Here is a 23,251-nt window from a genome sequence, read left to right as displayed (position 1 = left end):
AAATATATTTTTATATGTTTTATACACTAATACACAAATTTAATATTCCATCTAGGGATTAGTAAACCATTCCTGTTAATAGACGAAAATATTTTAGAGATTGCCACACAATCTCTGTTGTAACTATTCCAACTGTGCAGCTGCAGCTCAAAAGCAGCCATAGAAAAAATGTAAGAACTGGGTACGGCTGTGTTCCAATAAAACTTTATTTACAAAAACAGGTGGATTTGAGTTGGATTTGGCCCTAGGGCTTGCTGACCCTGCTATAACCCTTTGAGGAGGATAATCATGTTTTTACTGGTTCACAGGTGAGGTTGAAACTTAAAAACTTTGTGCAAAGTCACACAGTTACTGTAGGGTAGCTCTGGAGACCCAACAAGACATCAAATCTTCAGAAACTATGGTTATAATCATTCAGTGACACAGTCTCATCTCATAGGCAAGAACAGCATCATGCCTTCCGCAAAAGGAAACAAACTTTCTGATGCCAATCTTATCTTGGCATAAAGAAAAATAACAACATGTTAGAAGCAAAATGAAGACAGGCTAAATTGTATTAATTCAAAAAAGAAACTGATAAAAATTCTCTAAAGAACATACAGATATGTCAGAAAAGACTTAGAAAATTCAAGTTAAAAGTCAGGGTTATGGATAATTAGTATCTCAAACTATCTATGTGTAAGACCACACAGCAATAATGTAAGTGAGAAAAGAGAGAAGATATTAATAGATATTTAAAGGAATCAGTAAAAGCTTGATGTACATCTCAACATTTCTGTTGGTTTTCTAGAGGGAAAAAAAGCAATTCAAGGGGTTTTTCAAAGTTCCTTGGAAACACAGAAGAAATAGTGAAGTGTGACTTCCCACAACATCAGCCCCTTCCTTTTACTAACAGGCACATCCTCTGTAAGAACCTCTCTTCAGTAAGTCTTTTCAACACTTGTTAGATTCTTCCAGACCCTAGGAGTGTGCAACTGGGTGTCAAGCCATTCTATGCAGAAGACCCGTGAACATTACATTTTCTGAAATTAGCTGAAAAATCACTCAGTACCACTGTATGTATTCCCCTCCCTTTTTTTTTTTTTTTTAAATATTCACTCTCATTTAGCTGATTCAGGTGACTTTGATCAATGAACACAGGAAACCCAGCTTACTGATAAGACTCTAGCCGAAAGGATTAAATGACTGAGTATTTCTTCATGTACTCACAGCATGAGGATAACATCTCACGGATCCTCTGAATTGATAGCTTTGGAACAAAAGCCATATGACTGCCACTTGAGCTTGTTTTGATTCTAAGCAAAAAGAATTTATTTCCCAGAACACAGCTTTCGTTGAGCTTGGCAGAATCACACTGGGACGACAGATTCTTGGCTCATTTTCGTAATTATCATAAATGCATACAGAAGCATAAATAAAGAATAAAGAATTAACTCCACATATATACTTGGGACAGGACATAAAGCAGCAGAGTGTCACCACATTTAACTCTCTGCTGTAATAAATGCCACAGACAAATAGAGTTAAATGGGTTAATTAGTCACCGGTGGCCATTTTAATTGCAGTATTGAAATCAGAGACAAGCGCTAGAAGAATTCTCATCATCAGGGTTACCTGGGCTTTTAATGGGAGGGTTCGCTGGGGACAGCAGCGTCTCTACATCACATAACCGATTACCTCCCTTCCTCTCCTTTACCTTTCATAATTAGCTGCACATTATTAACTTAATGCACATTCATCTACAACAATTCAATTCAGACTGTGAAGAATCTTTCTAGTCTATAATTACACTCCAGCTTAATTAGCATAATTTCCATTGCACATATTTTAATAAAGAAGCAGCCATGATAGGCTGGCTCGCCATGAGGAACTTCTTCCAGTGATCATCAGAAAGAGAGACAAACACTTCCTACTTGTGGACTGTCACAAAGGCACTGAGATGATCTGAAGCCTACTCTCCATGAGAGACAAACATTTGGAAGGGCATGGAGGGGACCTGATGGAATCTCCCAAACTGTCATGGAGCACTAAGGGCAGGAGCAGCCCTCACCTCCCATCAGGACCAACTGTGATGATGTAATGATGTAGACAGGGTCATGTGATGCTGGGGTTTGACCTCATCAGTCTGTAAATGTCTAGTTCAGTTCAGTTCAGTCGCTCAGTTGTGTCCGACTCTTTGCGACCCCATGAATCACAGCATGCCAGGCCTCCCTGTCCATCACCAACTCCCGGAGTTCACTCAGACTCACATCCATCGAGTCAGTGATGCCATCCAGCCATCTCATCCTCTGTCGTCCCCTTCTCCTCCTGCCCCCAATCCCTCCCAGCATCAGGGTCTTTTCCAATGAGTCAACTCTTCGCATGAGGTGGCCAAAGTACTGGAGTTTCAGCTTTAGCATCATTCCTTCCAAAGAAATCCCAGGGCTGATCTCCTTCAGAATGGAGTGGTTGGATGTCCTTGCAGTCCAAGGGATTCTCAAGAGTCTTTTCCAACACCACAGTTCAAAGGCATCAATTCTTCGGCACTTAGCCTTCTTCACAGTCCAACTCTCACATCCATACATGACCACAGGAAAAAACCATAGCCTTGACTAGACAAACCTTTGTTGGCAAAGTAATTTAGTCTCTGCTTTTGAATATGCTATCTAGGTTGGTCATAACTTTCCTTCCAAGGAGTAAGCATCTTTTAATTTCATGGCTGCAATCACCATCTGCAGTGATTTTGGAACCCAGAAAAATAAAGTCTGACACTGTTTCCACTGTTTCCCCATCTATTTCCCATGAAGTGGTGGGACTGGATGCCATGATCTTCGTTTTCTGAATGTTGAGCTTTAAGCCAACTTTTTCACTCTCCTCTTTCACTTTCATCAAGAGGCTTTTGAGTTCCTCTTCACTTTCTGCCATAAGGGTGGTGTCATCTGCATATCTGAGGTTATTGATATTTCTCCCAGCAATCTTGATTCCAGCTTGTGTTTCTTCCAGTCCAGCATTTCTCATGATGTACTCTGCATATAAGTTAAATAAGCAGGGTGACAATATACAGCCTTGACGTACTCCTTTTCCTATTTGGAACCAGTCTGTTGTTCCATATCCAGTTCTAACTGTTGCTTCCTGACCTGCATACAAATTTCTCAAGAGGCAGATCAGGTGGTCTGGTATTCCCATCTCTTTCAGAATTTTCCAACCTGGTTCCAAATCAGGAAAGGAGTATGTCAAGGCTGTATATTGTCACTCTGTTTGTTTAACTTAGATGCAGAGTACATCATGCGAAATGCCAGGCTGGATGAAGCACAAGCTGGAATCAAGATTGCCAGGAGAAATATCAATAACTTCAGATTTGCAGATGACACCATCCTTATTGCAGAAAGCAAAGAAGAACTAAAGAGCCTCTTGATGAAAGTGAAAGAGAAGAGTGAAAAAGTTGGCTTAAAATTCAACATTCAAAAAACTAATACCATGGCATCTTGTTCCATCACTTCATGGGAAATAGATGGGGAAACAATGGAAAGACTGGGAGACTTTATTTTTCTGGGCTCCAAAATCACTGCAGATGGTGACTGCAGCCATGAAATTAAAAGACGCTTACTCCTTGGAAGGAAAGTTATGACCAACCTAGACTGCATATTAAAAAGCAAAGACATTACTTTGCCAACAAAGGTCCATCCAGTCAAAGCTATGGTTTTTCCAGTGGTCATGTATGGATGTAAGAGTTGGACTATAAAGAAAACTGAGCACCGAAGAAGTGATGTTTTTGAACTATAGTGTTGGAGAAGACTCTTGAGAGTCCCTTGGACTGCAAGGAGATCCAACCAACCATCCTAAAGGAAGTCAGTCCTGAATATTCATTAGAAGGACTGATGCTGAAGGTGAAACGCCAATACTTTGGCCATCTGATGCAAAGAACTGGAAAAGACGCTGATGCTGGGAAAGATTGAAGGCAGGAGGGGAAGGGGATGATAGAGAATGAGATGGTTGGATGGCATCACTGATGCGATATACATGAGTTTGAGCAAGCTCCGGGAGTTGGTGATGGACAGGAAAGCCTGGTATGCTACAGTCCATGGGGTCGCAAAGAGTCGGACATGACTGAGTGACTGGACTGAACTGAATTGAGGTGTGAAAACATATAAACACAGTTTAATTTACATCTTGATCTGCAGGGGATGGTCATTTGAGTGCCTCAAATCCATCCACCACTAGATGTCATCAGTCATTAATTGAGACACAGATAAATGAAGTCTTCAAGTTTAAGAACCTAAGCAACTCGGTCCCTCCCCCAGGGCTCACTTAAGGGAGACCAACTAACCACGAGAGGGAGCTGTCCCAGCTACGTGGCACCAAGATGGCAAATACCTACTGTGTGACATTAATAATAGGACTGCACTCCTTTCCCAAGCACTGCAAATTGGTTCTAATAAAAACCAAAGTAATCTGATTTAAAGGCCGGTCTTCAGTTCTAGCAGCTCATTATATTTTGCATGGTATCAGACAACGGCTAAGAGGAAGAGTCTAGAGGGGAGAGAGAAATATTTGCTGTTGTGCCACTCAAAAGAGGAAACTCTAGAGGAATAAAGGGAATCCAGCCTATGTCGGTGAAACCCAAGAAACTCTGTGTAAGTAAAAGTGCCCACGGCAGAAGGCGGGATTCAGAGGTGTGAAGCGACAGTTTTCAGTGTCTTCCCTGATTATTCCATGAGACACATGACATGTGTCTCCTCTCCTTCAAGTATTTCCACATTTCTGTTTCCAGGTGTATATTAGAAAGTTAAAGAAAATTCTGAGTGAGCTTTAAGAGGCACCTCAGTAAGGTGCGTATTTATTTTCTCAACCACCAAAGGAAGGAAAGAAGTAAAAGTCGCTCAGTCGTGTCCGACTTTTTGCGACCCCATGGACTCTACAGTCCCTGGAATTCTCCAGGCCAGAATACTGAAGTAGGTAGCCTTTTCCTTCTCCAGGGGATCTTCCCAACCCAGGGATTGAACCCAGGTCTCCTGCATTGCGGGCGGATTCTTTACCAGCTGAGCCACAGGGGAATCAAAGGTACAACTTAAAAATAACAAATGCCTCCTACCTGTGGATTGCCACAAAGGCACTGAGATCATCTGAAGCCTACTTTCCATGAGAGACAAACACTGGGAAGGGCATGGAGGGGACCTGTTCCCCCTCCAAGCATCATCACACTATTTACACGAAACAAAATGAAAATTATATAATTAAGGGTCGGTTATGACACCACATTTTGTATTTTCTCATAGTGTCACTTTTTGACCAGTTAGGGCTCACGTGTCCGGTGAATAGTTACTTAAATTTGTACTTATTCCTTCCAAATTATGGGTAAGTTTGTTTTCTTCTGCAACAGGGTTTTCATAACAGTGTGCAATACAAATATTGGTCTTTTTCCAATAGCATTCTCCTAAGATTCTGAAGACATACTGGGAGTTCATGAACCAAGCCAAGCTGTGTTCACTCCAACCACCATATCAACACTACTCTGGTTCTTTTCTCTTTTTTATCAAAACATTTCATTTAAAAATATATCATGGCTGAAAGCCTGGCCTCTGGAGGCAACCTGCCTTGGGTGCAACTGAGCTCTTCTACTTACTGACTGTGAGACTGTGGGCCAGGTACATGGGCTCCATGGGACTTAGCCTGCACATCAGCAAAATGGGGAGATGCCAGCACCCGAACTACAGATTTTCAGAGATGTGAAGGAAGTATCATAGGGAAAGAGCTTAGTACAATGACCAACCCAGCAAGTGACACTCATCTTTCATCAATCCCTGGCCTTGAAAAATACAAGAGGACAGCTTTGTAACACTTGGGGCCCTTAAATTTGAATAATTTGCAATCTATTCTGGGTTATACTGGAGAAGCTAGAAAAATATTTTCTTTGGTTTATTGATCTTGACTGAAATACAGTCTTTAATTTAAAAAAGGTCAGATTGTTTCCTCACTTAAAAATTTCAACTTACATTTATGTTGCGTCCATACCTCATGGACCACAGCACATTCTGAACTTATACTATTGTCAGAGGGTGGAATGAACTGACACAGATTTACATGTGTAATGAAAGAAACCGGTGTCCTGGTCTCAACATAGAGTGTATGTACATGAAGCTCACAGTACATGAATGGCATAAATGTAAGTACTTACAAAAAGGGTGACTCTCTTTGAAATTGCTACCAGAGTTCCTCTGTAGACTTGCCCTTTGAAACTCTGCAGAATAATTTTCATAGGAGTAAGCCCTCCCTCTTGGAATATGTAGGACACCATCGGCATTTGCATTCACATAATGGAAACCAAAAGGCAAAAATGTTCACAAAGTTAGATGTCTATCTATGAACTATAGGATAAAAAATAGAGCAGCGATGGAAAAGTATTAAACATGGAGCCTGGAAATGCATGATTATGTTAACCCTGGCAGTATTAATCACATAATAATTATTTTCAAAAGCTTCCATGTTTGTAAAACACTAACATTCACACTGTACTTCACCACTTCTGAATTCCAAGTATCCAACAAAATTTTCATGATGACCTTGAGTGAAATTTGTATTTAAAGCCTCAATATCGAGTTCACTTTCCACAACATTGGAATTTACTAGAATTTGTTCCTTCTAGAAGAACTTCTCCAATGTGGAGCTGTTTTTATTTTGCTCATGAAGAAAAAGTGCACGTATGGTAGACTTTTTGCCTCTACATTATTTCTCAAGTTCTAAAAAGCAATTGCTAATTTCACACACCTAGAGGCTCACACATTAAGTAATGCATTTATATGTAGTTACTATGCTGTTATTTAGTCACCAAGTCATGTCTGACTCTTTTGCAACTCTGTGGACTGTAGCCTGCCAGACTCCCTCTGTCCATGGGATGTCCCAGGCAAGAATCCTAAAGTGGGTTGTTATTTCCTTCTCCAAGGGATCTTTCCAACCCAGGGATCAAACCTACATCTCCTGTCTCCCACCTTGGCAGGCAGATTCTTTACCGCTGAGTCACCAGAGAAGCCCATGTATTAATAGCTAGTATACACTGGCCAATATCAATTGGCGAATAACAATACACCTTCTTAGGCACATTATTGCATTTCTATAGGCTTACTCTTTATATTTATTCAAAGGAAAATAATAAGGTAGAAAACAAACAAACAAAATCCATTCTTGTATTTGGACTGTGAGAATTCTCATGCTTTTGCAGTGTCGGATTTCTGGCTGGATTGATTTTTATTCAACAGGAGACAATAGATTATGTAATGCTCATAAAAAATACATGATCCCTGCTTCAACACAAGGCATCATTAGAAGCAGTATTACTGAGGATTAAGCTCTTTTCTCCCTAAATCAGTGTTCAACATTATACTTCCAGGCTATGTCTCTTAATACCTTCTTTGATTGGTGTTACTGGATTATTGCAACCCAATCCTGAGCCTTATTATCACAAGAAAGCTTAAAACAGCAGATAAGAAACCTATAATAAGCAGCAGATAGAAAAAGCTAACTAAATAATAGTTCATGTGAACGCCATGTGGAATCAAACATACGAGTATTTGCCTAAATTAAATTATATGATGCATTTCCAGAAGGTAATGTACTAATTATTATGCTTTGGTGTTTGGCAATAAAATGCACCATATCTAGGGGAATATAAGGCACATGTTAATCACCGCTGTCACTAAGGCTTGGTGCTGCTTCTCAGGATTGTTCAGCAATGAGCCTCAGTGTGAAACATTTACCCTGCAGCTCTGCTCATACACACCCAGACACACAGTAGTGTCTATGTAAGTAAGTGGGGGAGAAGGTATCCTGATGAAGGTCCATGCATTTAGACATACTCTGTTCAGTTCTTTTCAATTATTTTCCAAACCACTGTTTACGACCAATGAAAGGCTTTCACTGCCCACTAAGCAGTCAGACTTTATTCTTTTGGGCTCCAAAATCACTGCAGATGGTGACTGCAGCCATGAAATTAAAAGATGTTTACTCCTTGGAAGGAAAGTTATGACCAACCTAGACAGCATATTAAAAAGCAGAGACATTACTTTGTCAACAAAGGTCCGTCTACTCAAGGCTATGGTTCTTCCAGTAGTCATGTATGGATGTGAGAGTTGGACTGTGAAGAAAGCTGAGTGCCAAAGAATTGATGCTTTTGAACTGTGGTATTGGAGAAGACTCTTGAGAGTCCCTCGGACTGCAAGGAGATCCAACCAGTCCATCCTAAAGGAAATCAGTCCTGAATATTCATTGGAAGGACTGATGTTGAAGCTGAAACTCCAATACTCTGGCCACCTGATGCAAAGAGCTGACTCATCTGAAAAGACCTTGATGCTGGGAAAGATTGAAGGCAGGAGGAGAAGGGGACGACAGAGGATGAGATGGTTGGATAGCACCACCGACTCAATGGACATGAGTTTGAGTAACCTCCAGGAGTTGGTGATGACAGGGAGGCCTGGCATGCAGCAGTCATGGGGTTGCAAAGAGTCGGACATGACTCAGAGACTGAACTGAACTGAAGGGGTCATAATGTGTACTTTAAATAACCTGTATAAAAATGTTTCTGGCGTTAAAAAGGTAAAATTAAAATTAAAAAAGCATGTATATTTAAAAAGTGTGTATACACTATATACACACACATATATATGCATATGGGCACACAAACATATATACACATGTATGTACAATATATGTATATGTATATATTAATATATGAGAGCTAGGTAATCATGCATACACATATCACATATAATTATTGCACATAAAATCATAATTTAACAATTTGGGTGGTAATTAACTTTAAAGGCTAAAATTAGATGGTTTTAACTTTATTTAAATTTTGAGTTTTCTCATCACTCCTCCACACATGTGAAACAGTTTCCAGAAACACATGAAGATGATGACAAGGACAGTGACAGTGATCACACTGCCCACTTCCACGTGGACACTGGCCTCAGTTCTCAGGTGGGCCCTACCATCCTTAAGAAATACCTTATATTCAAATGAAGAGCAAATACTAGGCTTCAGTGATCCACAGGGAAAGACCATGTTGTCCTGTTGAGTAGTTCGGATTATCTGCAATTTTAGCCCCACATACCGGGGAGTCCCTACCAAGGACTGGCTGAATGAGAAATGAATGGCACCATCACGTGGAGTGAAGTCAGTCAGAAGGAAAAAAACAAATATGGTATATTGATGCATATGTGGAATCTGAAAAATATTGGCCTAGATGATCTTGCTTACAAAGCAGAAATGAAAGACACAGAGAAAAAAGGTATGGATATCAAAGGGAAAGGGGGAGGGATGAATGAATTGGGAGATTAGGATTGGACATATATATACTATTGCTACTATGGAAAAATAAATAATGAGATAACTAAAATATGGCTCAGACAGTAAAGTGTCTGTCTACAATGCGAGAGACCTGGGTTTGATCCCTGTGTTGGGAAGATTCCCTGGAGAAGGAAATGGCAACCCACTCTGGTACTCTTGCCTTGAAAATCCCATGGATGGAGGAGCTTGGTGCAGGCTACTGTCCATGGGGTCGCAAAGAGTCAGGGACGACTGAGCGACTTCAAAAAAAAAAAAAAAAAGATAACTAATAGATGACTACTGTATGGCACAGGAAACCTTACTCAATACTCTGTGGTGACTAAATGCTGGCGGGGGGAATCCAAAAAGAAGATACATGCTGACACTCGGCTGTCCAGCAGAAACTAACACAGCATCGTAAAGCAGCCATACTCCAGTAAATGTTCTTTAAAAGAAGTGAATGGGAGGTTGAAATTAAGGACAGAAGAGACAGCTACAAATCATCTCACTTAACAGAAGGAGAAAACAACTTTTACAGAGGAGACAAATTGTATAAAATACGATGCCGAAACTGTTTTCGGAATGTGAACTAACGTATTTAAAAATACTTTTTTACAACTATGGCTTCTATTTTCTAATAAAGACTGCTAAGTCGCTTTAGTCATGTCTGACTCTGTGTGACCCCATAGACGGCAGCCCACCAGGCTCCCCCATCCCTGGGATTCTCCAGGCAAGAGTACTGGAGGGGGTGCCATTGCCCTCTCTGTTCTAATAAAGACATGTAGTTATAATTTTTAAAATACCGATTCCTGACAAATAAATAGAACCACAGTTTAGATTATTTTTGCTTTCAAATTTGTGGATTGATTAAAAAAACACACAGCACTATGAGATTATTTTTCTGACAAATTATGCCATTTCTTCCTCTGATCATTGATCATCTAAAGTGGAAAACATTACGCCATAGCCACTCAAATTAAAGATACTCATCAGTTATGACATAATTTATTAACATTGGATAGTGGAGTTATTTGATAATGTTGTTACTATCAGCATCTAGGAGCATCTATTCAGCATCTAGGAGATTTATTTTTAATGTATTATTTGAGAAAGTAAGTACTTCTCAGCATTTTGTATACATTTTGCATTAAGATTCACAATAAAAATATATCTTAGACTTATAGAAACACACACACACACACACTCACACACACATATACTTCTATTTCTGACAACACTTTTCCAAGACACCAAACCAAACTTTGCTTAGAATTGGCCATGCAGTCACTTTAGTCTACCTTATTCAATCTTTTTAATGCTAGTCAACAATCTCTAAGCTGATTTGACTGCTCACTCATGGGTGGTCCCCAGCTGGAAAACAAACTATACTAATCCAATCAGGCCATGGATTCCTGAATTCAATAGGAAATAAACAGATAGAGGAGACTCTATAACTAGAATGCATCTATCTCATAGAAATAAAGAAATTCATGTTAATCATTTAGACTCAAAGGGCTATAGGCTATTAAAACACACATGGCCAAAATATCTACTTTCATGTTTATGAGAAGAATACCAGAATTACAAGCATAAGCAGATAAAATCTAGGATGTGTTAGTACCTGGGCCAAATCCAGGCTACCTTCCCATTTGTAAGGACTGCCAAATAGCCATGGCTTCAAGAGATAAACATTTACAATAAAATTGATGACAGGGAACATTAAAACCTTGAACCCCAGTTACAGAAATGCTATCTTTCCCAAACAATCCCATTCTTATGGACAGACATCCATTTAAAAATGTTATCACTGACATCATTATATTTTGGATTTCATTAATAATGATTTTGTAGAAATCTGTTTCTGCTCTTCTTATATAGGTATCTAAGTAACTTGTCCCTTGGCCTACAAAGACTAAAATATTGACTCTCTGACCCATTTCCAGAAAGTTTGCCAATCCATGCATACAAGTGTCATTTTTTTAAAAAGAAAATTTTACATGGAAATCTCTCAGTTGGTGCTTTTTCCCTTTGATTTTTTAAAATTAATTTTTACTGAACCGTGAGTTGCTATATAATATTGTGTTAGTTCCTACTGCACAGCAAAGTGAATCAGCTATACATAGTAAATGCTGCTGCTGCTGCTGCTAAGTCGCTTCAGTCGTGTCCCACCAGGCTCCCCCGTCCCTGGGATTCTCCAGGCAAGAACGCTGGAGTGGGTTGCCATTTCCTTCTCCAATGCATGAAAGGGAAAAGTGAAAGTGAAGTCACTCAGTCATGTCCGACTCTTAGCGACCCCATGGACTGCAGCCTACCAGGCTCCTCCATCCATGGGAGTTTCCAGGCAAGAGTACTGGAGTGGGGTGCCATTGCCTTCTCTGATACATAGTACATACACGCCCTCTTTTTTGGACTTTCTTTTCATTTAGGTCACCACAGAGCACCAAGTAGGGTTCCCTGTGCTGTACAGTTGGTTCTCATTACATACACATTTTATTTGTTGCTGTTGTTATTTAGTTGCTAAGTCATGTCCAACTTTTTGTGACCCCATGCACTGTAGCCCACCAAGCTCCTCTGTCCATGGGATTCTCCAGGCAAGAATACTGGAGTGGGTTGCCATTTCTTTCTCCAGGGAATCTTCCTGACCCAGGGATCCAACCCACATCTGCTGCATTGCCAGGTGGACTCTTTACCACTGAACCACCGCAGAAGCTCTATCTAATTTATACATCATTATCAATAGTGTTTGTGTATCAACTCCAACATGAGAGTGTCATTTTAAAATTGTTATAACTATTAATATTAATACTAAGTAAAATTAAACCATGATCTGGCTGCACCCTCTGGTGTCCAGGTGAGCACACAGGCAATGGATGCTCCAGGTTCATGATTAAGCTCAGGAATCCCCTCTCCCAACCCTCCCCATCCTCCAGCTCCAGATGTGAAATAATCCCTTTGGTTCTAGAGAAAACCATTCCTCTGAAGGGGAGAATCTGTCTGCAACCAAGGCAACTCAGATGTGAAAAACAACTTTGCTTTTGTTTTATTAAGAGCCGTAAGCTCAGAGGGAAGTTGGGCTTTTCTCTCAACGAAATTACTTCTCACCTAACTCCCGTGATGTCACAGAAGGAGCTCAGAGCTGCAGCAGGAGACCGTGTACTTAATCAGCATCTCAGTAAAATGAATACTTCCTGTCTTCTCACCACGGCAACTGCATCCTGAATAACTGCCGCTTATGAGCCCAGAAAAATGGGGTCATTGAACAACCTCATGTTTATTACATTTAAGAAATTCTCATTTGTTTTCAGGTTGACATGAACCAGCAAGCTGGTTGGGCTCTCTCTGTGTGTATATTTTCCACTAGGAAAAAATAAAAGCTTGACTCTATCCTGATACACAGTAAATTTTCCTTAAAAGATGTCTTGCCCCTTTGGGTATTAAGATTTTAAAATTGAGCACCGGATAAACACGATTTGAATGAATACACAGATTTTCCAGGGACTATTTACATTTTCTGCTTTTAATTTTTACCATGTTTTACTTTGCTTCTGTTTCTTTTTCTCCTCATCTAACATTATCTTAAATACTTCCCTTTAGAACATGCTTAATGGAAAACCTTGAAAAAACACTGCCATCAAAATTCATCTCTTGTTCTCCTATTAAGAGGGCCTCCCTCGTGGCTCAGTGGTAAAGAATCTGTCTGCGATGCAGGAGATAGGGTTCCATCTGTGGGTCGGGAAGATCCCCTGGAGGAAGAAAGAGCAACTCACTTCAGTACTCTTGCCTGGGAAATCCCATGGACAGAGGGGCCTAGTGGGTACAGTCCATGGGGTCCCTAAAGAGTCGGACATGACTTAGCAACTAAACAACAACAACTCATATTAACCAGGGAGTGTGTTCCTTACTGGTATAAACAACAACCGTGTTACTTATCTTGTAGGCAATATTTTACATGATTTCATGAAATATTTCATGAAACATTCAATATTTTCTTTTTTTTTTTAGTTTTTTTTAAAATTTTATTTTATTTTTAAACTTTACATAATTGTATTAGTTTTGCCAAATATCAAAATGAATCCATCACAGGTATACATGTGCTCCCCATCCTGAACCCTCCTCCCTCCTCCCTCCCCATACCATCCCTCTGGGTTGTCCCAGTGCACTAGCCCCAAGCATATTTTCAATATTTCATGAAATTAAGATTTCATGAAAATCTTAATTTTCATATGACATATATTAATTAAAGCCTTGTTATGAAGGCCTTGGCTTAACATGTGTGTGGCAATTTGTACATCTGTTTTGGGTGTTCATTAAATTTTTGTTGATCGTATGTCTGTTTTAACAACAAATAATAACTTTTTCCTGTAAAACCACTATGTTGTTAGATCTTCATTTCATGTGAACACACAGTGAGGCTCATAATAAAAATGTTAGAGAAAATTATAATATTTACAAAAAAAAAATTTCAGTTTTTTTTTTTCAAACTAAAAATTGCAGTCAAACATATTTTGGAGAGCAATTAGAAAACAAACATGTAGAAACAAAACAATTTCCACAAAAAGCTGTTTGGTATAAAAAGACAGTAACAAAACATTAAAAATTTCCCCAGAACAAGATTTGTTCAAGATTTATTTAACATGGTCTTGGCACCTAGATTAAATTAAGTGTGATCTCTCTGGAAACAGATTTTAAACTCGACTAGTCAAGCCTAATAATTAATGATTGTTTTCTCCCTGAATAAAATACAGCTTCCCTGAACACATTATAGCTCCTGTTTGCTCTTTGGCCTTGTATAAAAACGTTTTCTTTTTTTTCCAAACAAAGGTTTTTTTGTTGTTGTTAAACAAAGAATTGGTTTTCTATGTCCCAGAATTAGGAAGATGTAATGCTACAGACGTACAAGAAAGTTCTTGAAGTTTTTGTTGTTCATAGCCGAGGCACATCTCAAAACTCTCTGTACTGAAATGAAACAATACACGTTGGGCTGGACTGGCATCGGTCCTCTCAGGGCATTTCACCAGTTCCAGCCACATCGTGATACAGGGTTTGAGGAAGCGGTCCAGGAGCCGGCTCTCACAGTCTCTAGCTGAGGAAACGCCGCCTTGTGAGAGGAGGGTGGCAGGTGTCCTCAACAGCGCTTCTCAGCCCGGTCTCTGTTGCAAGTGCTTTATGTGTCAGTCGATCCGTTTAATCCTCACACAAGTCTGTGAGGGAGGTGCTAACGTCATCCCCACTTCACAGACGGGGAAACTGAAGCCCAGAGGAAGTGACTCAAGGTCACGGAGAGCACAAGCAGCAGAGGCGGGATTCACACTCTGGCATCTTGTGCAGACGCAGGCCTCTCAACCACCTCACAGCTCTGTCTCTCTCCTTTTAAAATGGATTTTTACTGACCATGGTTGCTTTACAGCATTGTATTCGTTTCTGGTGTACCCCAAAGTGAATCAGTTACATGTACACACACATCCCCTCGTTGAGATTCTGCTCCCGTTTAGGCCGCCAGAGAGCATTAAGGAGAGTTCCCTGTGTTATGCAGTAGGTTCCTGTTAATTATCCATTTTCTATAAGGTAGTGTCATATCTGTCAATCCCAATCTCCTGATTCATCCCACCTCTCCTTTCCCCCTTGGTAACCATGTTTGTTCTCTACATCTGTGACTCTATTTCTGTTTTGCAAATAAGTTCACCTGCACCGTCTCCCAGGTTCCACATATAAGCAATATTAGATGATACCAGCCCTGTCTCTTGATCAGCACTCAGGTTCAAGAGCGGGGTGTAGTGAAGTCAGAACAGGAATCCAGCTTCTGACTTCTGCTCTGTCTTCACCCTCAAGCCGGTGAGAGAAACACAGATAGACAGTCATGGGACAGAGGCACCAGGGCCAAATCCTGCCCCTGTGGGCTCCCAGCTGAGCACTGGGCCACATCAGGGACTCATCCTGGTTCTCAGTCACTTCAACAATGAGGCAGGAGAGATCTAATCCGACTTCCTGAGCTGCTCTGACAATCAATGAAACTCCATGGTGAGAGCACTTTTCATCAAGTCAGTGCTGAATACACATCATTCCCTCCACCTGACACCACACATCGTAAGCCATCTCTCTGTTTCCAGCTCACTCACAAACCCCTACAGCTCTACGTTCAAGGGAAACAGTCATTTGAAACACGTGGAATTGAAGTTTGCCACAACGTCAAATTAATCAGGAGTCTAATCTGTGCCAGCCCGTGGAGAATGCACTGAACGAAATGCATTTCTTCAAAAGACATTTTCCTAATTGTGTTTTCTAGTCGATTTACTGTCAGCAAGAGAAACATACAACTTGCAGACTGCTGAATATCTGATTTTAATGCCCAAGTCCTCCATTAGTTATATATGATCTAGAAAATGCAATTAAAGAATGGACTTGGTTGTTTCTCTGAAATTCAAAACTACCTTATTTACTTATATAATTATTTTAAGTGGCGCAGTTCTCCAGAACACAAAATAACTGCACACAAGAAGTAAATCACATGTCAAATTACAAAATGACATGCAGTGGGTTGCAGAGTGCACCCTGAACACGTATGTCCATGTCCTAATCTTCAATACCCATGAATGTGACTGTATTTGAAACAAGGTCATTGTAGATGTGGTTAAAGGTTCCAACACAAAACCATCCTGGATTTAAGGTGGGCCCTCAATCCAATGGCTGGTGTTTGCATAAGGGAAAGGAGAGGGGAATCTGAGACATAGACAGACACACAAGAAAGAAGGTGATGTGAAGTTGTAGGCAGAGACTGGAGTGATGTAGCCACAAACCAAAGAACACTTGGAACCACCTGGAGCTGGGAGAGGAGAGGAAGGATCCTGCCCTAGAGCCTTCGGGAGGAGCATGGCCCCATGATACCTCGATTCCAACTTTTGGGTTCCAGAACTTGGAGGGCCTAAAGTTCTCTCAGTTCCATGGTAATCTGTTGTGGCAGCCCTACAAAATGAATGCACTATATTTTTGAAGAGAAAAAGAAAAAAAACATGGAATGAAAATATTCTTTAACATACAGAATCACCTGAACATGCCTCCTTGCCTATTTTCTCTCTCTCTGGAGCACTAGGAGAAAATATTTTTTAAAATAACCCTAAAAGCATACTCTAAGTATACGACTCAACAGACAAGTAGGTTCTGTAACATTCTAAGAAAATGTAAGCATTTAAACTCATTTGAAAAGACCCTGACATTGGGAAAGATTGAAGGCGGGAGGAGAAGGGGACGACGGAGGATGAGATGGCTGGATGGCATCACTGACTCAATGGACATGAGTTTGAGTAAACTCTGGGAGTTGGTGATGGACAGGGAGGCCTGGCGTGATGCAGTCCATTGAGTCACAAAGAGTCGGACATGACTGAGCAACTGAACTGAAGCATTTAAAACTACCATTTTAATGAAGAACAACAGAAATGACTGTGTGGGTTTTTCTGCTTTTATAGTTTCCCTCTTTAAGGAAGAATAAATGATTGACTTAAAAAAATAAAGCATGTTGAGCTCATTCATGAATTAAAAAAAGAAAACCATAGAACAGCTTTCGTCCCCAAAACCACAAGGGCTGCCTTCCAAGTGCTGCCGGGCATGGATGTGGTGTGGGTGCTCTGGGCCGTTCCACTTCAATGCTGCTGCATTCGAGTGGCGGCAGCTCTCCTCTGCTCCATCCTCCCCAGACACCCAACCTCCCCCACGGTCCCTCCCTGACCTGTGCCGAAAGCCTGTCCCCACTTCCCTGCGTCTCACCCTGCTCACCTCTTCTCTTGCCAATCTCCCCTCTACACTTACACTTTCTGTTCTGCTCCAGCATCTTCTCAAAAAGCCCCCACGTCCTCCCCCCGGTCCTGTGAACCACGATGGACTTCTTAATTTCTCACCAGCTCAGTCTTCCTGGTGCCATTACACCTGGACATCACTACCAGTGGTCGTTCTCCAGGGATGTGCAAACCCAGATCTACTGTGGCCTGGCCATTCAATTCAACCTTTCTGCAACACGGATGAGCTTTTCTTCGACCAATGTCAGCCCGTGAACTACCCTTGTCTCTCTCCTGACTCTGACACTTCTCTGGCCTTCCTTCACAGGTCCTATTTCTTTTCCCGTCATTCACTTATTCCACATATATTCACAGGGCATCTGTTATGTGTGCCAGGCATGGCAATAAATGGAAGAAGAGTCCTTCCCCCATGGAGCTCACATCCTTTGGGGTGGGCAAGAGGTAGGGGAGACATAAAAACCTGTCTGGAGTCCTAAGCGCTAAAGACCATGAACAGGGAATGAAATGGGAAAGGGCTGCTATAAAAGCCAGTGTCCAGGGGGAGCCTCTGATGAAGGAGGCAACATCTGTGGAGGTGTTAACCTGGCTGCTGTCAGAAGAAGAGATGGGGCAGGGGCACAGATGGAAGCAGGGAGGTCAGTTTAGAAGATCGAGGTGTCTGCAGGTGAGTTGCTGTAACACAGATGGGGATGTAAGCCTTGGGCCTGGATGATCTTGGGGGAAATGAATGAAGATGGACAGAGAAGATGCCTGAAGTTTGTGCCTCTGGGGCCCCATTAGTTACCCCGCCTTCTCAGTACACTGTGTTCTGGGACCTGAGCCCCTCCTGGTCACCTTCTTTCACAGCCCCTTTCTCTGCCTCCTTTGCTGGTCTCCCTCACCACCTGACCTCTAAGTCATGGCATTCCCAAGGCTCATCCTGCTTCTCTTCTCTTCCTCACCTTCACCCGCCTCCCCTGGGGCTCCCATCTCATGCCATGACTTTCATCAGACTAGGGGCAGACAACGGTTGACAGTATAACTTGTTGTCAAAACTGGTTCACTTCTGAGACTGATAATGGGGAATGAAGACATTGGATTGTCTTGGGCACCTGAGAAAGTACAGCTGCTTGGCTGTCTATACTAATGCCTCTTGGTTTTACACTGCCGATCCAGAGCTCCCTGTCTTCAAAATCTGGCTACCTGAGCCTCTGAGATCCTCCCCTCAGACATGTATGACATTTTACATGTAACGTGACCGAACAGTGACTGTGAAATTGCCTCTGGAACCATTCCCCTCATTCTCTCCAGCATCTCAATGAATGATAGCCCCAGTCTTGCAGCAGCCTGGACCTAAAGCCTGCTTTGAGATGCCAGCGAAGTCTGTCTGCTCGACCTTCAAAATATATGTGTAACCTAACCACTGCTGCCCTTCAGTCCTGCACCAGAAAGACCCAAGCTTGGGTAGACCCAAGCTCTACCCGAGATTTCTGCAACAGCCTTCTCAGCTGCAGGCCTGCCTTCTTCGAATCTTCCCCTTTAAATCTACTTTCAAGTAAGGCAGCTGGAGCAATCCACCCCCTGAAAGCTAAGTAAGGTCTAAAAGTCTGGTGGACTTCTATTATTAAGCTTGCTTTCCCCTCTGCATCACCTTGATAAGCAACATTTATTGTAAATTTCAGAAACTTACAATCCAGAAATACCTAACTGTACATGGCAAGGGGCACACAGAGGCCAGCAGGTACGCACATCAATCTACTAAAAGCAGGCCAATATCCTGGGTGGACTAACAGATGTCCTAGTCTACAGGGGCTGCCATAACAAAGGACCATGGGCCCAGTGATTTAGACAGTACACATGTCACAGGTCTGTGGGCTGGGAGGTCAAAGATCAGGGTGCCAGCCTGATGGTGTTCTGGTGAGGGCTCTCTTCCTGGTTTGCAGACAGCCACCATCCTACTGCTTCCTCCCAGGGTGCCCGAGGGAGAGAGCTCTGGCATATTTCCTCTTTCACAGAGACACCTGTTCCATCAGACCAGGACTTCAACTTATGACCTCATCTAACCTAATCACTTCTTCAAAGACTCTGTCTCCAAATACAGTCACATGTTGTGGGGGAGGGGGGGCAGTTAAGGCTTCAACATATATGTTTCTCAAAGAGATGATTCACTCCGTTGCAACAGGTTAAAATGTCCACTTCCATGTTTCTGTCTTACTCTGTTACAATTACCAAATGTTTTCAGTTGTGCCCCTGGGATCTCATTTTGTTCAGTTGCTCAGTCATGTCCAACTCTTTGCAACTCCACGGCCTGCAGTATACCAGGGTTCCCTGCCCTTCACTACCTCCCAGAGCTTGCTCAAACTCATGACCATTGAGTTGGTGATGCCATCCAACCATCTCATCCTCTGCCATCCCCTTCTCCTCCTGCCCTCAATCTTTCCCAGCATCTGGGTCTTTTTCAATGAGTCGAGCTCTTTCTCCCTCCAGCTTTTCTGTCAAGATTTCACTGGGCCCCAGCCCTGAAGATTCTATTAACTAGCCAAGTCTCCTCCTCTTGCACAACCCCAACCCCCTCCAACTGTGTGTCTCCAACTCCCAGGACACAACAATGAGCCAACAGGGGAGGGATGTGGATGGCAGTCGCTGCAGAAAGGCTTACTCCTGACCCAGGTAGGAGCAGGTACAGCAGCTTGGTATTGCCCCAAAAGTAGTGGCTAAGAAGTTACAAGAATATCAAGATTTATCCTCCTTGAAATAATACATGGTTCCCTCATGTGAAATCCTCAAGATAAATTAGAATGAACATGTAGATTGTTGGCTGCAAAAAAAAAAAAAAAACAACACTATCAAACATTTTACCTTTTGAGTCTTTTGGTAGCAGCTCTTTGTTCCTTGGGACAAATGTTTTCTTTACCTTTCAGAAATAATTACACAAGCCCAGTGAATTTCCCAGGAGATAAGTTCAGTGAGGGAAGGAAAGGTCATGTGTGTTTATACTGCTGACTAAAAGAGATTCAGGGAAGTCATGTTTTAGCAGAAGTTCATGAAACCCACCAGCTTTTGTAAACTGTTCCTTTGACTGACATTATTACCCTACAAAAGGTGTTTTGTGTGTGTGTGTGTTAGTTGCTCAGTGGTGTTCTACTCTTCGTGACCTATGGACCATAGCTGTCAGGCTCCTCTGTCCATGGAGTTCTCCCAGCAAGAACACTGGAGTGGGTTGCCATGCCCTCCCTCCAGGAGATCTTCTCGACTCAAGGATCGAACTCAGATTTCCTGCATTTCAGGCAGATTATTTACCATCTTAGTCACCAGGGAAGCCCCACACAACATGTTAGTGTTATTGAAGTCAGACAATCATAGGAAACACCATTTCATGAAGCAACAGAAAACGAACAGCCAACGGCAAAAGCTTGAAGGACAGTACAAATAAAGTCAACCTTTGGAGACTGAATCTGCTTTCCCATTATGTGTATTGGTTTTCAAGGGCTGCTGTAACAAAATGAAACAGACTGGGTGGCTTAAACAATATGCATTTGTTTTCTCACAGTTCTAAAGGCTGGAAGTCCAGCCAAGACCAAGATGTCAGCAGATGTGGTTTCTTCTTCTTTTTTTTTAAATGAAGTAACATTCATTTATAACATTATATAAGTTTACATGTACACTACAATTTGACTTCTTGATATACTGTAGCATGCTTGTCACCAAAAAATATGGGATGCTTCATGAATTTGCATGGGGCCTTTGCCCAAGGACCATCCTCATCTCTGTATCCTTCCAATTTGATTACATAAGTTGCTAAAGTGAGCACAGGGTTGGTTTCTCCTGAGGCTGTCTCCTTGGCTTGCAGATGGATTGTCTTCTTTCTATGTCCTTACACAGTCTCTTTTCTGTGCCTGCATGCCCCTGGATTCTCAGGTTCAAAATCTCAAGGACCTACCAGATTAGAGCCCACCCTAATGACCTCATTTAAACATAATCATTTTCCAGAAACCTTATGTCCAAATATAGTCCCATTCCAAGGTATCAGGGGTAAGTCTTCAAAACATGAATTTGGTTGGACCCAATTCAGCCCATAATGTAGTACCTAACAAACTCAGTAGCTTGAAACAACAGTCATTTATTCTGTGCACAAATCTAATCTGGGCAGAGCTCAGCAGGGATGGCTCATCTCTGCTGCAGTCTGGGTCATGTGAGGAGACTCAGGTGGGGTTGGAGAATCCTCTCTCCAGATGATTCAATACCATGGCCGGCAGGCTGATGGATGTGGATGTTACCTGGGCACTCAGTGTGGGGCAGGGGTGATGGGTTAGGATCTCTGTCCCATTAGCATCAACAGAAAACATTCTTGGACCCCAAGAGGTAGCAGCTCGAACCTCCTGCCTGACACTCCTGACCTGCCAGCAGGGTGACTGGTACGAAGCAGATGTTAAATAAACACTGGATTTTTGTTTTTAATAGATTTTATTACTTAGAGTAGTTTTATAACTAACTCATTAGTAAAACAAAAAACTAACTCATTTAGTAAAACTAAAAACAAAGACTAGAAGATACAGAGATTTCTTCAATGTACCCTGCCCCTATACCTGCACAGCATCCCTGGTTATCCCCCACCAGGGTGGTGCCTTTGCTACAAATGTTGAGCCAATACAGACACACATCGTAATCACCCAGGTTCACTCTGGATGATGTTCAAGCTACGGGTCTGGACAAATGTATAGGGAGTGACACATACCTACCATTACAGTATCATACCACGTAGTTTCACAGCCCTAAAAATATTTGTTTTTAAATAACCAAAGAAGGTATACCCCAAGAAGGTTGGCCATTGATATACTACTCACCCTTCTAGAAAGAAATGTCTAATTTGGGGGATGTTATGGGCCAGAGAATCACGTGCCCTTTCAAAAAGCATTCTTTTAAAAGCATCTTTTAAAAAGTGGGTTCTAAGAAGCTTCAAGCCCTCACTGAGATGAACACTGTGGTCTTGGTTTACAGAGGACGATGAGTGACCCTCTGAAACCAGCACACCAAGCACCCACTTTTACGGTATGACTGCTGTGCCTTCCAAGGTGCTAGGAGTGAACATTGATTTAGGTCACCCAGCTGGGTGTGGCTTAATCTCTTTCTTTGAATCAGTTAATTGTGATTAAAAGAAATAGACTTTCATGATTCAAATTTTTTTTCATGATTTAAATTTAAGTCTTGCATTTAATACTTATGGAACAATGAACCATAAGTAAATATTATATTGGTAAATTATTACTTTTAATTTTTATTTGTTGCTATATAAATTTAACTACAACCTTAACTAACCACTGTGACTATGCCTACTACTGTGCCATCCACATGATAATATACTTTTGCCAGAGAACGCTCATGTTCAAACCTGTTGCAATCTAGCATTTCTTTCTCCTCAAATCTTTTGAAGATGAAAGAGAGATAAATGAAGGCTCTAGAGTCAAGGTAACATGCTCCCCTGATCTAATCTTAACTGCTAGTCTTCAAACCCTCAAAAAATGCCATTACCTTTACAACTGCTCTTCTTTTACCTCAGCCTCTTAGTAATTTCCCACCTGTTGACCTCCTCGCTCCACTCCTCGGCTATAAATACCTTCTATTTCTTGGATTCAGAACTGAGCTCAAGTCTAGGCTTGGGTCTCCTTTCTACCATTGCAATAACTCCTGCATAAAATCTGTTTCTGCTACTTTAACTGTTGTCAGCTCTGGTTCTGTTTGACAAGTCTCAGTCTAAAAGTTTTCCTGAACAAGGACAAAGGAAGATCAAAGCTCACGGGTACATCTGATGTCTGACTCTTAGTACAATCTCGCCTGTGCTTATGAACCCGCCCTCCTCCCCGTGTACATCCTCCTTACGCCCATCCACTGAGTCAGGACTGCCTCTTATCTGGTGAGCAGCTGTGCAGTTACAGACTTCACGTATCTCTAGCCTCTGAACTTCACAACATTCCTTTCAAAAAGGAATCACTATTCTTGCTAGTACTTCCGTCTGTATTTAATGCATACTGCAGAAGGAAAAAAAAAAAACTAAGGTGGGACCAAAAGCAAAGACCGAGGTATAAAGTGGCCATTGGTACAGATGGATTAAACCAGAAGATACTATTTTTAGAACTAACGTGTAATGATTAGAACTGGAAAGTCACCTAATATGTACTAAGTTTTCT

At 41.6% G+C, this 23,251-nt stretch overlaps 1 protein-coding gene and 1 non-coding gene across 3 annotated transcripts in view; both read right to left on the bottom strand.

Annotated features, from left to right (window-relative positions):
- CTNND2 (catenin delta 2) overlaps window positions 1-23,251 on the bottom strand; it is a 1,099,643-nt gene that overhangs the window by 324,918 nt on the left and 751,474 nt on the right. The window lies entirely within an intron of this gene.
- On the bottom strand, window positions 20,774-20,877 carry LOC112443078 (U6 spliceosomal RNA). Its single transcript, XR_003031348.1, has one exon. It is a non-coding gene; the product is annotated as a U6 spliceosomal RNA (small nuclear RNA).

This window comes from Bos taurus, chromosome 20 (assembly GCF_002263795.3).
Source record: "Bos taurus isolate L1 Dominette 01449 registration number 42190680 breed Hereford chromosome 20, ARS-UCD2.0, whole genome shotgun sequence".
NCBI classification, from domain to species: Eukaryota; Metazoa; Chordata; class Mammalia; order Artiodactyla; family Bovidae; genus Bos; species Bos taurus.
Note: the sequence above shows the minus strand (reverse complement) of the source record. Positions and strands in the feature narration are given on the sequence as shown.